We start from the raw sequence: 18,382 nt of genomic DNA, 5'->3' as shown, positions 1-18,382 counted from the left end.
ATGTCTAAAAAGTGGCATAAAGCAGCATTTGGACGTTTTTCTCACAAAAACGTCCAAATCAGTATTTTCGAAACCTATTTTTAGACGTTTTTCTTTGAGGTCCATCAGAAGTACATCCAAATCTCAAGGGGGCATATCAAGGGCATCTTCAGGCGGGACTTGGGCGTTTCTGAGACTTACACTTTTTTCAGCCATAATGGAAGAAAACAAAAACGTCCAGGACTAAAACTAAGACGTTTCGAGAGAGACCTGTTTTTATCATGAATAAGGCACAAAAAGATGTCCTAAATAACCAGATGACCACTGGAGGGAATCAGAGATGACCTCCCCTTATTTCCCCAGTGGTCACTAACCTCCTCCCACCCCCCAAAAATGTGATGAAAACATTACTTGCCAGCCTCAGATGTTATACTCAGGTCCATTAGAACAGCATACAGGGCCATGGAGTAGTCTATTGGTGGTTGCAGTGAACTGCAGACAGGTGGACCCAGGCCCATACCTCCCCTACCTGTTACACTTGTGGAGGAAACTGTGAGCCCTCCAAAACTCACCAGAAACCCACTCTACCCCGTTCACCCATAAGGGCTATGATAGCAGTGTGCAGTTGGGGGTGGTGGGTTTTGGGGGGCTCTGCAGACAAGGTAAGGGAGAAATGGTCAGATGTGTACCTGGGAGCATTTTATGAAGTCCACTGCAGTGCCCCCTAAGGTGCCCTACTGCTTTCCTGGGATGTCAGGGAGACCAGTGTACTAAAAATGTTGGCTCCTCCTACATACCAATGGCTTGATTTTTGAGCTTTTTGCACTTGGACTTTTTTTTTTTTTTTTTGAAAATTGACCAAAAAACAAAACGTCCAAATCACAAAACTTTCTATTTTCGAAAACAAAAGATTGGCATTTTTTCTTTTTGGAAAATAACTTCTTTGCTATTCAGATTTTGGACGTTTTTTGCAAAATGTCCAAAGCTGGACTTAGACGTCATCTCGAAAATGCCCCTCTTTTGTCTCATTAATCCATGCTTTTGAATATTCTCAGTAATTTTTTTTCTTTATAACAGTCTCTACCATTTGCCTGGCACCAATGTCAGGCTGGATCACCTCTGGAACCTTTTTTGTTACATTGGCCACCCTCCAATCTTCCGGTACCATACTTGATTTTAAAGATAAATTACATATTACTAACAATAGTTCTGCAAGTTCATTTTTCAATTTTATCAGTACTCTGGGATGAATACCATCCAGTCCAGGTGATTTTCTACTCTTCAGTTTGTGAAATTGCGCCATTACATCCTCCAGGTTTATAGAGATTTCATTCAGTTTCTCTGACTCATCAACTTTGAATACAATTTCTGGCACCGGTATCTCTGCCAAATCTTCCTTGGTGAAGACTGAAGCAAAGAATTCATTTAATCTGTCCGCTATAGCTTTGTCTTCTGAGTGCCCCTTTTACCTCTCGGTCATCTAGCGGTCCATTCGATTCTTTTGGTGGCTTCTTGCTTTTAATATACCTAAAAAAAAAATTCAAAATTTTCAAAGGCCTTCTTTGCCTTCCTTATCAGTGCTTTTGCATTTAACTTGCCATTCTTTATGCTTTCTTTTTATTTATTTATTTATGCATTTAAATCATAGTTCAAGAATATACACTTGATCCAGAAAAGTGTTATAACAATCAAATTAGGAAATAATAATATATCATCCTATATAATAATTCTCACCTCCAACGTTCTAATGTGCCTGGTACCGTGGCTCCCTTGGAGGTGGTCTGCTAGGCAGTTTAGAATGCACTGACGTCAGTGATGTCACTAACAGCTGATTCCAAGGCAAGGGGAGGAGTAGCATGTTTCCCTACTCTTCCCCCTGCCTGGGAAACAACTGTCAGTGCCCCCCCTCAGCGCAACACCCAAGCCCCTGCCCTGCAAAACTGCGAGCCAGGCAGGGGGAGGAGTACCTACTCTTCCCCCTGCCTACCAATCAGCTCTCAGTGCCCCCCCTCGGCACAACACCCAAGCCCCTCTGCCCCGGTGCAGCACCCAAGCCCCTACCCCCCCTCAACGCATCACCCAAGACCCCCCGGCGCATCACCAAAGCCCCTAACACCCCCCTCTCGGGCACATCAACTCCCTTGCCACCTGCAGCCACCAATACTAACGCTGTCCGGCTGCTGCTGCTTCTCCTGTGGAGCAGCAGCGGCCAGTACAAAAAGAAAAAAGCCAAAAAAATATTTTTAACCTGAAATGGGGCTCCATAGACAGCCATCTGGCGTTGGCTGTCGTCACTGCAGCCGCTCCTCCTCTCCCCTCCACGTCACTGCCCCTGCAGGAAGACCCCGGAGGAGCGCAGCGACGTCAGAGGGAAGAGGAGGAGCGTCTGCAGAGATGACAGCCAATGCCAGATGGCTGTCTACGGAGCCGTGTTTCAGGTTTAAAATCTTTTTTTGGCTTTTTTCTTTTTGTACCAGCCGCTGCTGCTCAACAGGAGACGCAGCAGCGGCCAGACAGCATTAGTATTGGCGGCTGCGGGTGGTGAGGGGGTTGATGTGCCCGAGGGGGGTAGGGGCTTGGGTGATGCACTGGGGGGGGTAGGGTCTTGGGTGATGTGCTGGGGGGGGGTAGGGGTTTGGGTGATGCGCCGAGGGGGGAGGGAAGGATCACTGGACATGGGTGGCTGGAGGGGGGCAGGGGGAGGGGAGGGTCGCTGGACATGGGTGGCTGCAGGGGGAGAGGAGAGTCGCTGGACATGGATGGTTGCGGGGGGGACAGGGAAGATGGAGGTGGGAAGGGGATCCTGAGACCAGATGGGTGGCTGCAGGGGAGGGCAGGGGAGACAGAAGGGACGCTGTAGGGGGGGCAGGGGGAGAGGAGGGTCACTGGACATGGGTGGCTGCAGGGGTGGCAGGGGAGAGAGGTAGGTCGCTGGACATGGGTGGCTACAGGGGGGGCATGGGGAAAGGAGAGGAGGGTTGTTGGACATGGGTGGCTGCAGGGAGGCAGGGGAGAGGAGGGTCACTGGACATGGGTAGCTGCAGGGGGAGAGGAGGGTTGCTGGACATGGATGGCTGCAGGGGGGGCAGGGGGCGAGGAGAGTCGCTGGACATGGGTGGCTGCAGGGGAGAGAGGAGGGCCGCTGCACATGCGTGGCTGCAGGGGCAGAGGAGGGTTGGTGGGGAGGGGGTCCTGAGACCAGATGGGTGGCTGCAGGGGGGGCAGGGGAGACGGGAAGGACGCTGCAGGGGGGGATTACCTTGCTAGCGCCCGTTTCATTGCCTACCGAAACGGGCCTTTTATACTAGTATGTAATAACACTCAAGTCCACTTTATGTTTGGAATCCAAGATCGCTAAATTAGGAGGAATTTAAAGGAAAACAATTTCTAAGCAAAATATCACCTAGGAAGAACAGAGAATTAAACTCCTTCAACTCCCTTAGAGGCAATGAAAGATGTTAAATAGGAAGGTTCCATAAACACATATTTAACCATATTGTATCACACAATACATTTACAAGGCAATCTAAGATAGAATGTGCCTCCTAGCTGCAAAACAGCAGATTTCAATAACAAAAATTGCTTGCACCTTCTCTGGGTATCTCTCGAGACATCGGGAAACAAAAGTATTTTTATGCCCAAAAATAATTTATCTTTATTCTGAAAAAACAGTCAAAAAAGCCATTGTTTGTCGGGCAGTAAGGCTACTGTGGCTACCAAGGTGGCCACAGTAGCTAATTCAGTTTCCGAAATTTCCAGGCGGGCAGTCACGTCTAGGGGATTTTGTTGCTGTTGTTGATCCGGTTCTCTTTGGGGTATATAATACACTTGAGTGAAAGGAGGTAAACTTGCTTCAGGTATTTCTAATATTTTTTGAAGATATCTTTTGAGCATATTAAGTGGTTTCACCATATTTATTTTTGGAAAATTTATAAATCTAAGATTACAATTTCTTATATGATTATCATACATTTCTGTTTTACTTCTCAAAATTGAAATATCTTTTTTTTAATCATTTATAATTTTTCATTTTACAAGGGTCACTTGCAAACAGTAATACAGAGATGACTGTACAGTAATACAGAGATGACTGTACGTTTTTCTTGAGCCCTCATCCCCATCCCTCATTCTTGGTGATTTTAACATACACACTGATAACCCTTCCGACCCATACGCTTCTCAATTCCTCACTCTAACCTCCTCCTTCAACCTCCTACTGAGCTCCACCACCCCCACTCACCGATCTGGCCACTGTCTTGACCTCGTCCTCTCTTCTACCTGCTCACCCTCCAATTTCTGCGCCCCATCACTTGATCACCTTCACACTTCATCACCCTCCCCCTCAGTCCCGCCCAATACTAACCACTACTTCTAGGAATCTCCAGGCGGTCGACCCTCCCACCTTATCCTCTACTATCTCTGATCTCCTCCCTTCTATCATGTCCTCCGAGACTGTCGACAAGGCTGTCTCCACATACAATGCCACCCTCTCCTCTGCTCTCGACGCCCTTGCACCGTCCATCTCCCGTCCCATGAGGCGTACTAATCCCCAGCCCTGGCTGACCCCGTTCACCCGATACCTTCGCTCCTGCTCCCGATCGGCTGAACACCTCTGGAGGAAATCTCGCACCCACACCAATTTCATTCATTATAAATTCATGTTATCCTCCTTCCAGTCCTCCCTATTCCTCGCCAAACAGGACTATTACACCCAATTGACAAACTCCCTCAGTTCTAACCCCCATCGTCTCTTCGCCACCCTTAACTCCCTCCTCAAAGTGCCCTCTGCTCCCACCCCACCCCTCACTCCTCAAGCACTGGCGGACTACTTTCGCGACAAGGTGCAGAAAATCAACCTCGAATTCACCTCCAAACCATCTTCTCCTCCTCCTCACCCTATAACACACTCCCTCAACCAACCAACCCAGGCCTCCTTCTCCTCTTTTCCCGATATCACCGAAGAGGAAACCGCCTATCTTCTCTCTTCTTCGAAATGCACCACCTGTTCCTCAGACCCCATCCCCACCAACTTACTTAACACCATCACTCCTACTGTCACCCCCCCCCATCTGTCATATCCTCAACCTCTCTCTCTCCACTGCAACTGTCCCTGACACCTTCAAGCATGCTGTAGTCACACCACTCCTCAAAAAACCATCACTTGACCCTCCTACCCGCCCCATTTCCCTCCTACCCTTCCTCTCCAAGATACTTCAACGTGCCATTCACAGCCGCTGCCTCGATTTTCTATCCTTTCACGCCATCCTCGATCCACTTCAATCCGGCTTTCGCCCCCTACATTCGACAGAGTCTGTAACAACCTGTTCCTTGCCAAATCCAAAGGTCACTACTCCATCCTTATCATCCTCGACCTATCCGCCGCTTTTGACACTGTCAATCATAACTTACTTCTCGCCACACTGTCCTCACTTGGGTTCCAGGGCTCTGTCCTCTCCTGGTTCTCCTCTTATCTCTCCCACCGTACCTTCAGAGTACATTCTCAGGGTTCTTCCTTCACCCCCATCCCGCTGTCTGTTGGAGTTCCTCAGGGATCTGTCCTTGGACCCCTTCTTTTCTCAATCTACACCTCCTCCCTGGGTTCCCTAATCTCCTCCCATGGGTTCCAATATCATCTTTATGCTGATGACACCCAGCTTTATCTGTCCACACCAGACATCACTGCAGAAACCCAGGTTAAAGTATCGGCCTGCTTAGCCGACATTGCGACCTGGATGTCCAACCGCCACTTGAAACTGAACATGGCCAAGACCGAGCTTATTGTCTTCCCTCCCAAATCCACTTTTCCTCTCCCTCCACTCTCTATCTCTGTTGATAACACCCTCATCGTCCCCGTCTCATCTGCCCGCAACCTCGGGATCATCTTTGACTCCTCTCTCTCCTTCTCTGCGCATATCCAGCAAATAGCCAAGACCTGTCGCTTCTTCCTCTATAACATCAGCAAAATTCACCCCTTCCTGTCTGAGCAAACCACCCGAACTCTCATCCATTCTCTCATTACCTCTCGCCTTGACTACTGCAACCTACTCCTCACTGGCCTCCCATTTTGCCACCTATCCCCCCTTCAGTCCGTTCAAAACTCTGCTGCACGTCTTATCTTCCGCCTGAACCGGTACACTCATATCACCCCTCTCCTCAAGTCACTTCACTGGCTTCCGATCAGGTACCGCATACAGTTTAAGCTTCTCCTTTTAACCTACAAATGCACTCGATCTACAGCCCCTCCCTACCTCTCTACCCTCATCTCCCCTTACATTCCTACCCGTAACCTCCGTTCTCAAGACAAATCCCTCCTGTCAATACCCTTCTCCACCACCGCCAACTCCAGGCTCCGCCCTTTCTACCTCGCCTCACCCCATGCCTGGAATGATCTCCCTGAGCCAAGCCCCCTCCATACCCATCTTCAAAGCCTTGCTCAAAGCCCACCTCTTCAATGTCGCCTTCGGCACCTAACCATCTTACCTCTATTCAGGAAACCTGGACTGCCCCTACTTGACATTTCGCCCTTTAGATTGTAAGCTCCTTGGAGCAGGGACTGTCCTTTATGTCAATTTATGTTAATCTGTACAGCGCTGCGTAACCCTAGTAGCGCTCTAGAAATGTTAAGTAGTAGTAGTAGAAAACAATCTCAACTAGATAAATGGATTATATACTATCTTTCTCTTTCTTAGACCACAAAATAAATAGGGAGAGTGAAACAAGACAAGGAGATTAATTAAACAACAGTAAACAAAGAAAATGTGGTATTGACCTGATTATCCCCAGTTATTATTTATCTGAATCATTATTCTACATTGATCATCTGGTTGGCTTCTTGAAACCCAAAACGGTGTATAGTCAATTAATTTTGTTGGAAACATACTTATTGTCCAATATTAGTGGAAATAATACACCTGATTTCATTTTTTTCTCTTTTAAAGCCAGAAATTATTTAACAATATACAAACACTTGAATCTCTAATCCAATTCCCACTGATTAAGGTAATCCCAGTTTCACAGGCTTCACTCCTATTGAAATATCTTTTAACATTGCTGTAATTTCTCATATTTGAAATATTTTTTTTCATAGTCTCAAGTCGTTCAGAAGAAGATTTTATCTCTCTTTCATTTTTTCCCAGTCTATGTTCAATCTCTACAACTTTTTGCGACACTGAACTAGTCTGCTGTAGAAAAGTTTGTGCCAATTGAGAAATTAAATCCCACAAGGAATCCAAAGTTACCTCTGCTGGTTTTTTCAGTATCCCAGGGGGCATATTCACCAAATGTTCTGGTTTCTTCCCATATTCAGTTCCTCATTGACCCGCTCCTGTTGTAACAGGTCTGCTCACCTTGGGGGGGTTCCAACTCCCCTCCTGTCTCCCTCACAAGATGGTTCTCCTGAGCTTCACTCATTTCAGGGTCTGCGCCACTCAATGGTGGAGGCCCTTTCGATCCCTCAGATGGGGAGCTAGTCCGCTGTGGTTGCGAGGGCGGAGTTCTCAGATCGGGGCTCAGCATAACATCATGCCCTGAAAGCACCCATACTTCCTCCAAAATGCCAGCGTTTCCTAAGGGACCGCTCCCAATCTCATAACTCTGTTCTGGAGTCCTCATGAAAGCGGTCCATTGGACCCACAGGTAATGAGGTAGGCAGCGGGGAAGCCTGGACTGCTCCCTACCTCGTCTTTTCGGCATATTGAGTATCGTAGGAAACAAGGTCCTCCACCTTCCTAGATGTGTGCGGCCATCTTCCTTTATGCTGTTTCTTATTATTTTCATTCGGGTTCTTCTTCCATTTTCTGAAGGATTTTCTTTTAGCTCCAATAGTTTCTTTCACCTCACTTTTTAACAATGCTGGCTGTCGTTTGGTCTTCCTTCCTCCTTTTTTAATATTGGCCTGGGCTTCCAGGATATTATTTTTGAACAGCATCCATACCTGATGTAAATTTGTGACCTTCCCACCTGCTGCTCAGTTTTTTTCACTTTCTTCTCATTTTATCATAGTCTCCTTTTTGAAAGTTAAATGCTAACGTATTGGATTTCCTGTGTGTACTTACTCCAAAGCAGATATCAAATCTGATCATATGATCACTGTTATCAAGCGGCCCCATCACCATTACCTCCTGCACCAGATCATGTGCTCCACTAAGGACTAGGTCTAGAATATTTTGTCCTCTTTTCGGCTCCTGTACCAGCTGCTCCATAAAGCAATCCTTGATTTTGTGTAGGAATTTTACCTCCCTAGCATACCCTGATGTTACATTTACCCAGTCAATATTGGGGTAATTGAACTCACCCATTATTATCATGTTGCCCAGTTTGTTAGCCTGCCTAATTTCTGATGACATTTCTACATCTGTCTTTTCATCCTGACAGTAGTACACTCCTATCAATATCTTTTCTCCCTTTACACGTGGAATTTCAATCCATAGGGATTCCAAGATGTGTTTTGTTTCCTGCAGAATTTTCAATCTATTTGATTCAAGATTTTCCTTAATATACAATGCTACCCAGTGCTTTTTTCGTAGGAAAAAAGGTACCTGTACTCATTATGGGTGGGGTCACCACATATGGCTCTGCCCCTATGATAGCCACACCCCTTATACCAACCATGGCACCTCAACCTGCACTACTCCAGCTGTAAAGGTCTCAAGTACAAAACTTATTATGGATCCAATTTCTCCTTCCTGAGCGGCCGTCTATGGAACGCTCTCCCTAGACCTATCCGAGCAATCCATGACCACTCAGAAGAGCTCTAAAAACCCATCTATTCAAACAAGCCTACCCAAAAGACCCAGATTAATCTCATGAACCCATCTACCTTACATATACTCAGTGGTGTGCTGGAGCCGGCTCGCTCCGCCTCACAAGAGCCGGTTGTTCTTGGGGGTGAGCCGGCTCCATTACGGGAGGTAAGCATGGCAGGAGGGCGCCATCACAGACCATGCTTACCTCCCCTCCCGCTCCCAAACATGTCCAACGATGTCCTTCGCCCCCACCCTCCCCTCCCGCTCCCATCCGTCAGTTTCTATTACCTCCGTCGAAGTGCCGCATTATTTAAAGCCCTGCTGCCCGTCTCCAGCCTTCCCTGCTTGCGTCTGATGAGTTCGTGCCCTTAGTCCCGCCTTCTGACGTCATTCTGACGTCACTTCCTTTTTCCGCAAAGGCAGGACTAAGGGAACAAACGAACTCATCAGAAGCAAGCAGGGGAAGGCTGGAGACGAGCAGCAGGGCTTTAAATAACGCGGCGCTTCGACGGAGGTAATATAAAAAGATGGATGGGAGGGTGGGGGTGACGGAGAATCGCTGGACATGGATGGGAGCGGGACGGCAGGAGAGGGAGGAGAATCGCTGGGTATGGGTGGGTAGAGGGGGGCAGGGGAGAGAATTGCTGGGCATGGATGGGTAGAGGGGGCAGGGGAGAGGATTGCTGGGCATGGATGGGTAGAGGGGGCAGGGGAGAGGATTGCTGGGCATGGATGGGTAGAGGGGGGCAGGGGAGAGAATTGCTGGGCATGGAGGGGTAGAGGGGGACGGGAGAGAAGAGAATTGCTGAGTATGGATGGATAGAGAGGGGCAGGGGAGAGAGAGGAGAGTTTCATGGATGGAGGGGAGGGCAAGAGAAAATCTGGACATGGATGGAGGGGAGGGAAGGGAGAGAGAAGAAATGCTGGACATGGAGGGAAGATAGAGGAAGGAGATTAGATGAGGGAAAAGGAAGTGAGGAGAGAAACTGCACATGGATGGAGAAAATAGACAGAAGCTGGATCCACTGTACAGTCAAGTCTGTGGAGGACCAGAAATGAAGAAGAAAGGAGGAAAGAAAAGAAATAAATGGAAAGGAAACCCTGGAAATGGAGTCAAGGGAACAGATAGAGAGCAGCAGAATCAGATACTGGGCCAGCATAATCAGAGAAACAAAGTCACCAGACAACAAAGGTAGAAAAAAATAATTTTATTTTCATTATAGTGTCTGGAATATGTCCACTTTGAGAATCAGGTGCTGAACGTTAAAAGTTTATATTTATTTACTTATTTATGGCATTTTATCCCATATTATTTAGATTGTAAGCTCTGTTGAGCAGGGACTGTCTTTTCATGTTAATTTGTACAGCGCTGCGTAAGTCTAGTAGCGCTATAGAAATGTTTAATAGTAGTAGTAGTAGTAGTAGAATTAGATTGGAACCTGGGATCATTTCATTTTTTTTTTCCTGGAGAGAGTAATGCATTACCCCCCCCCCCCCCCCCGGCTATAGCCAGCTCTGCAATTTGGGGGGGGGGGGCGCAGAGGTGGATAGGGGGCGCCGAGGTGCCCCTCCGCCCCGGCACAGCACCCAAGCCCCTCCCCCCCGGCGCATCACCAAAGCCCCTACCCCCCCTCTCGGGCACATCAACTCCCTCGCCACCCGTAGCCGCCAATACTAACGCTGTCCAGCCACTGCTGCGTCTCCTGTTGAGCAGCAGCGGCCGGTACAAAAAGAAAAAAGCCAAAAAAAGATTTTTTTTTAATTTTATTGTTTATTAATTTTCTCATTTCAACAAGTTTTCACACTTGAAAAGCAAAACAGATAAGAAAAGATTCAAAAATAAAAATACATTATTTCAAAGTAATTGTTACTCTTCTTTAGACCTCAAATTTCAAGGGAGGGTGTGTATCTAAAAAGAGAAAGAAGACAATCTCACCAAAAGAAAGAAAAAAATCTTAAGGAAATTTGCTTAACACGCTATCCTATTCAAATACATATTTATCTATCTATTTGGGAATTGACGATTAACCAATTGTTTTCGCATTTACAAATATTTTCAATTGTTCCGGTTGATAGAAAACATACTTGAGATCAGCATATTTAATAACACATTTGCAGGGATAATTTAAATAGAAAGAAGCACCCATTTTTATTACTTCAGATCTCATTGAAAGAAACAGTTTCCTTCTTTCCTGTGTTTGTTTGGTAATGTCTGGAAAAATCCAGACTTTCTTCCCCCGGAACAAAGATTGTGTTTTTTTAAAGTACATACGTTGCACTGCTTCCAAATCTTGTTGAAATATGAATGATGCAATCAATGTAGTTCTTTCAGAGTCTACATTCAAGGTTGTTTCCAATATCTCAGATATGTTTAACTCTCCTTCTTCCTGATATTTCCATGGATTAATTTGTTGAGAAGTTTCTGGTGGCTTCTTCGTTTGTAAGTAGTATATTTTATTTAGTGGGGGCATAGTTTCAGGGGTAAAATTCTAAATTTCTTGTACAGATATTTTAAAGGCATCATATGGTGTTATCCCCATTTCCCTTGGAAAATTCAAGAATCGTAAGTTCAACCGGCGATTATAATTTTCTAGCTGCTCTAATCTACGATGAATAGAGAGATTGTCTTTTATAACCGTGGTTGAAATCTCTTGTACTTTAGAAACGTCTTGTTTGATAGCATTTAGCTGTTCTGATGTTTCCTGTTTTGTTGTATTGAATGCAAGAGTTAAATTTTCAACAGTACTTACAAGAGTTTTTATTTCAGTAGATGAGCTGGCAATCGTCTTTTCCACTCTCTGGAGAGCTTCCCAAATGCTCTCCAGGGTAGCTGGCGCTGATTTGAGTCTCACTGCCTGAGATTCCTCAGAATCTAGGCCTCCTGTAAGATTCGCCTCTCCTGTTCCTCATAGCAGGGTCAAACACTCAGCCACTTCCGGGTTGAGCTGTTCCCGCCAGAGAAGGCGATCTTCAGGGAGCGGCGGCGGATAGTCCTCCGGAGGGGAGAGTGATACTTCAAGCCCCAGGTCGCTAGGGGTGTCTTCTGCCATAGCGGCAGCAGGGCCCCTCACGGTAGATTGAAAAGGCGGCCTTACGGTGTAGCGATCGAGCGTCTGCTGAAGTGGGGACGATGTCCTGGCAGTCGAAGCTACTGCCTTGACGGTCCCCTTCCGTTTAGTATGGGGCATTATGAAGAAGAAGAAGAGGTAAGTCAGCAAGCTCCAAGAACGCTTCACCAGCAGCTCTCAGCATGTCGCCATCTTGACCCCCCCCCCCCCAAAAAAAAATTTTTTAACCTGAAACGCGGCTCCGTAGACAGCCATCTGGCATTGGCTGTCGTCACTGCAGCCGTTCCTCCTCTCCCCTCCACGTCACTGCCCCTGCAGGAAGACCCCGGAGGAGCGCAGCGACGTCAGAGGGGAGAGGAGGAGCGGCTGCAGAGATGACAGCCAATGCCAGATGGCTGTCTACGGAGCCGTGTTTCAGGTTTAAAATCCTTTTGGCTTTTTTCTTTTTGTACCGGCCGGCTGCTGCTCAACAGGAGACGCAGCAGTGGCCGGACAGCGTTAGTATTGGCGGCTGCGGGTGGCGAGGGGGTTGATGTGCCTGGGGGGGGGGGGGTAGGGGCTTGGGTGATGTGCTGGGGGGTAGGGGTTTGGGTGATGCGCCAAGGGAGGAGGGGAGGGTCGCTGGACATGGATGGCTACGGGGGGGGGCAGGGAAGAGGGAGGTGGGGAGGGGGTCCTGAGACCAGATGGGTGGCTGCAGGGGAGGGCAGGGGAGACAGAAGGGACGCTGCAGGGGGGCAGGGAGAGAGGAGGGTCACTGGACATGGGTGGCTGCAGGGGGGCAGGGGAGAGAGGTGGGTCGCTGGACATGGGTGGCTACAGGGGGGGCAAGGGGAAAGGAGAGGAGGGTCATTGGACATGGGTGGCTGCAGGGGGGCAGGGGAGAGGAGGGTCGCTGGACATGGGTAGCTGCAGGGGGAGAGGAGGGTTGCTGGACATGGATGGCTGCAGGGGGGGCAGAGGAGGGCCGCTGCACATGCGTGGCTGCAGGGGCAGAGGAGGGTTGGTGGGGAGGGGGGTCCTGAGACCAGATGGGTGGCTGCAGGGGGGGCAGGGGAGACAGGAAGGATGCTGCGGGGGGGGGGGGAATTACCTTGCTAGCGCCCGTTTCATTGCCTACCGAAACAGGCCTTTTATACTAGTAAATAAATAAATAAATAAAATAAACAGGTATCATTGAAAATATACCAGTATAGGAGAAAAAAATAACTTGATTTTTTTTTTCATTATAAATAATTTCTGTAAGCTGTTACAGCTCCAGTATACCCAGTGCAAAATAAGACAGCAGATGTAAATTCTCAAATTGGACATATTCCAAACACTAAAATGAAAATAAAATGATTTTTCTACCTTTGTTGTCTGGTGACTTTGTTTTTCTGATCATGTCTGTCCCAGTCTCTGATTCTGCTGCTCTCTTATCTCCGTTTCCAGGGCTTCCTTTCCTCCTTCATTTTTTGCCTACATCCATAAGTAAAAGCTGGGTCCTCCGTGGAATTGACTGGAGGAGGTATAACATGGATCCAGCTTTCCTCCGCTGTATCCATATCCAGCAATAATTCTCTGTTCCCTCTCCTCCATCCAAGTCCAGCATTTCTTCTCTCTCCCCTGTCCACCCTTCCATCCATCCATGTCTAGCAATTCTCCTCTCTCCTGCTCTCCTCTCTATCCATTTCCAGCATTTCTCCTCTCTTCCTTGACCCCCCCTTACCTTTTACTTCAGGTGCAGTACCAGGCACTAGTATTCAGGGACCAACAAAGTCTGTCTGCTCACAATGTGATTGGGCATGGGGATGCTATCCCATAGCCTCTGAAAATGAACCCATTCATTTTTGGGTGTCAAAAATGACTTCTCTCATTGATTTTGATGGAGCTGAATAAACAGTATAAATCTCTCTTTATAAGGTTTTTGCTATTTATTTTTTATTCTTCACTTTCAGAGGTCAGAAAGAATTGGGGTTAACTGAGCCTTACATAAATTATATGGGCTCCTCAGGTCAGTCATCTAATTTAATTTGGAAGATGCATGCAGAAGGACTTAAAGGTTAGATGCCTGACATTTCACAATGTGATATGTAATACAATTTATAAATGTCATAGGTTTAGTGTGTATGTTATATATATTTTTTTCCAGATTACATCAGTTTCTATAGCTACTACCATCCTCACAGTGGTTTTATCTCATTCCTGAGCAGCTCTGGAGAAATAGCAATTTAATGCTTAACCATTAATAAGTAGAAAGTGATCACAATCTCACTTTTATTGAAGATCCACAGGACATAAAATAAATAATAGTGATGAAATTACCTCTTTAATCAGAAGAACCAGCTTGGTTTTTAATCAAACATTTCAATATTCATCACAACAGCCTGTCCCCCGTTATGCTCCTCAATAAGACACTGAGGGAGCAGAGTCAGCTGGCAGAGGAGGAGTTGGAGCGGGGTGCTCTTGCAGCCTACCTATCCATCTTCCTGGAGTAGAGTTGTTCATTCACTTGGAAAGACATGGAAAATGTTAATTACACTTCCCATATACTTTCATGCTCTTTTTTTTTTTTTTTTTTTGCCTGGGAAGATAGGATCCCCCCCCCACCCCGTTTTCAGTTTTTTTTTTCTGGTGTTGGAAATAGTGTACACTACCCCCCAGATTCTATATAGGTTATCTAGGGCAGATAAGTGTGCAAATAAATTAATTAGAGACATCAACAATCAATAATCGGAGTTAACTAGCAACAATTTGGATTTGCAGTATTTTATAACATCCGTGCCTAAATTTCATGGAGTGCAACTAAAAAGGGGCGTAACTATGGAAGGAGTATGGGCGGATCAGAGATGCTCCCAGAAGTTAGGTGTGATGATATGGAAAAATTTCATATCTATACCTAAGTTGGGTACCGGCATTACACCAGTTGCAAATCCAGCACCCATCGTTAGCCACAAGAGCTGTGCTCTTTGCAGAATACTTGTGTAGTGCAGATCTTTTCAGAGCCTAACTTTGGGCTCCATTTACTGAATTTGACCCTATGTGCAAATAGGACCCACTATTTATGAAGAGTATACCCTATTTATGAAGAGTATGTAGTCATCACAAATAGTGGACCCTATTTGTGCATAGTTGCTGTGCTCCCCAGTTATGATATTGCCTTGAAACAAATTTTGAACAGGGTCCTAATACTAAGAAGTCGATAGTTATTTGTAGGACACAGAATATGGATTTTTCCAGAATGGGTTAGAAGCACCCAAGAAAAGAGATGTTTTTGGCTATGCGTCAAGTAGCCATAGGTCTAGGCACTACATTTCATTTGTGACTCCCTGTAAATAATTTGTTAAGCTTGGTAATGATAAATATGTATTTTATGTTCCTCAGCAATTATGATCCTTTTCAGATCTTAAGAAATTTGTATCCACAGGCACTGAGGCTTTGCCTCCTAAAAGGTACTCCTGATTGTCTTTCTGTCCCCCCAGCATTACTACTACTACTTATCATTTCTATAGCATTACTAGACATACGCAGTGCTGTACACTTGAACACACCACCTTATTGTGGGACTTTATTCCTTTATGATGTTTGATTGGTAGTTTTCCTTGGTTTTTTTTTTTTTTCTTGTAGAGTATCCCTTTGGATTGCTTTCTTTTGCAAGAAAATTTTCTTGTGTGAAATGATTATAAATTGCAAAAATATAAAAGAAAAAACCTAAATAAAAACAAACAAAAATGAAATTTCCTGTAAACAGCACAGGGAAAGTAAACAAAACAAAAATATTTTGGCTGCATACCTCTAGTGGGGAATTCAGAGAATGCAAAAAAGCTTCCTGTCTCAATGGCCCCCTTCCTCTTCCTAGTGGTGCCATTCCTCTTTTTAAACCAGCAGCAAAAACAGAGGAGGACGGGCAGCAGTGTATATGCTCTGAGTGCCTGTGGCTCACAGTGCTGTTAGATGGACTTGTAAATAGCAGGAGCTATTTGCTTTGCCACCACCTCTGATTGCTGGTTCTCTCTCAGCCTCCTGGTTAGATGGACTTGTAAATAGAAAGAGCTATTTGCTTTGCCACCACCTCTGATTGCTGGTTCTCTCTCAGCCTCCTGGTTAGATGGACTTGTAAATAGAAAGAGCTATTTGCCCTGCCACCTCCTCTGATTGCTGGTTCTCTCTCAGCCTCCTGGATTTTTTAATGAGATGCTTGGTGAGGTCCTGCTGCATTGAAGTGCCTCCACGAAGGGAAAAGAGGTGTTTTAGCTCTTACTGTGGCGCAGACTGGTGCCACCAAAAGAGATGAAAAGAAAGGAGGTATGAGATGGAAAAGGAGGGGAGAGAAATGGGAAAGGAGAGCAATAGGAAGGAAAGAGGGAGGAGGATGGGAAGGAAGAGCAGAGATGAATGAGGAGAAGAGAAGGAGAGAGGATGAAGGCTGAAGTAACTGGTGTAAGAATCCATTTATTTTCTATGGTGGGGGAAACTTTGGGGGTGTTTTTTGAGGACTGAGAAATTCAGGGGGTGAGGAGAGTAAAGGATGAAGGCTAGCAGTTGAAAGGAGGGATTCTCTTACTGCCATGTTTCACCCAGGGGTAATGTCTCCCGATGGGATAGTTTTGCACATATCATGACAGAAATGAATCTCACTCCTAAGTTTAGTCTCTCAAATTTACTGCTATTGCTCACACTAGTACTTGCATGGTGCCAAACAAAATTCATAAGATGTAACTTGTATAGGCAACCCATAGAGCAGTGGCATATTCTGAGCCAAATTTTTGGAGTGAACAAGTTGGTACAGGTGGGCACATTTCCTCCTCCCCCTCCCCCACTAAAAAAATTAGATAAGCTGGCAGAGAACCCCAAGCCCCACCAGTTGAAGATATTCTGGACCCACAACATGTTTGCTAAATCACAGCAGTAATCATCAGCACATTGACCTGCTGATGCTGGCTTTGCGAGCATACTCAGTTCTTGTGCATGGACTGAGCATGTGTGTGAATTCAACATGTTCCCAATGTTAGTATCAGTGGTTTAAACTGATGCTGCTGACTGATGTGATTTAGCAGACACTGGATGACTCCAGATTTCTTCAGCTGGTGGGGCTTGGAGATCCATGGTCAGCTACAGGATTGGTGTACCTAGCTGCTGGGTGGGCTAAGAAAAAAGAATAGTAATATTTAATCTGATGAAGACTACCAGGAAGTTATTTCCAATGTTTTGGGGAAGGGTATTTGTAATAGGTGGAGGAGAACAGATGGGCATAGGAAGAGGAGGCGTGGATGCTGTTCAAAAACACCATCCTAGAAGTACAGGACAAATATATTCCGCGTATTAGAAAAAGAGGAAAAAAGACCAAACATCAGCCGGCGTGGCTAAACGGTAAGGTAAAGGAAGCTATTAGAGCCAAAAAATAATCCTTCAGAAAATGAAGAAGGGAACCGACTGAAGACAATAAGATAAAGCATAAGGAATGTCAAGCCAAATGCAAAAAGGAGATAAGGAGGGCTAAGAAGGACTTTGAAAAAAAGTTAGCGTTAGAAGCGAAAACACATAGCAAAATTTTTTTTAGGTATATTAAAAGCAGAAAGCCAGCTAAAGAATCGGTAGGGCCGCTGCACGACGGTGGTGTTAAAGGGGCGATCAGGAAAGACAAAGCTGTAGCGGAGAAATTAAATGAATTCTTTGCTTCGGTCTTCACTGAGGAGGATTTGGGAGGGATACCGGTGCCGGAAAAGGTATTTGAAGCAGATGAGTCAGAAAGACTAAATGATTTCTCTGTAAACTTGGAGGATGTAATGGGGCAGTTCTGCAAACTAAAAAGTAGTAAATCGCCGGGACCGGATGGTATTCATCCCAGAGTATTAATAGAGCTGGAAAATGAACTTGTGGAGCTACTGTTAGTAATATGCAATTTATCCCTAAAATCAGGTGTGGTACCGAAAGATTGGAGGGTGGCCAATGTAACGCCGATTTTTTAAAAGGGTTCCAGAGGAGATCCGGGAAATTATAGACCGGTGAGTCTGACGTCGGTGCTGGGAAAAATGGAGGCTATTATTAAGAATAAAATAACGGAGCACATACAAAGGAATGGGCTACTGAGACAAAGTCAGCACGGATTTAGTGAAGGGAAGTCTTGCCTCACAAATCTACTGCATTTTTTCGAGGGGATGAACAAACATGTGGACAAAGGGGAGCCAGTCGATATTGTATATCTAGATTTTCAGAAGGCGTTTGACAAAGTGCCTCATGAAAGACTCTAAAGGAAACCGGAGAGTCATGGGATCGGAGGCAGTGTATTATTATGGATTAAGAGCTGGTTAAAAGATAGGAAACAGAGAGTAGGGTTGAATGGTCATTATTCTCGATGGAGAAAGGTAGTTAGTGGGGTCCTTCAGGGGTCTGTGCTGGGACCACTGCTTTTTAACATATTTATAAATGACCTTGAGATGGGAGTAACTAGTGAGGTAATTAAATTCGCAGATGACACAAAGTTATCCAGGGTCGTCTCGTCGCGGGAGGAGTGTGAAAGATTACAAGAGGACCTCGTGAGACTGGGGGATTGGGCATCCAAATGGCAGATGAAGTTCAACGTTGACAAATGCAAAGTGATGCACGTGGGAA

Source organism: Microcaecilia unicolor, chromosome 3, assembly GCF_901765095.1.
Source record: "Microcaecilia unicolor chromosome 3, aMicUni1.1, whole genome shotgun sequence".
NCBI lineage: Eukaryota > Metazoa > Chordata > Amphibia > Gymnophiona > Siphonopidae > Microcaecilia > Microcaecilia unicolor.
Note: the sequence above shows the minus strand (reverse complement) of the source record.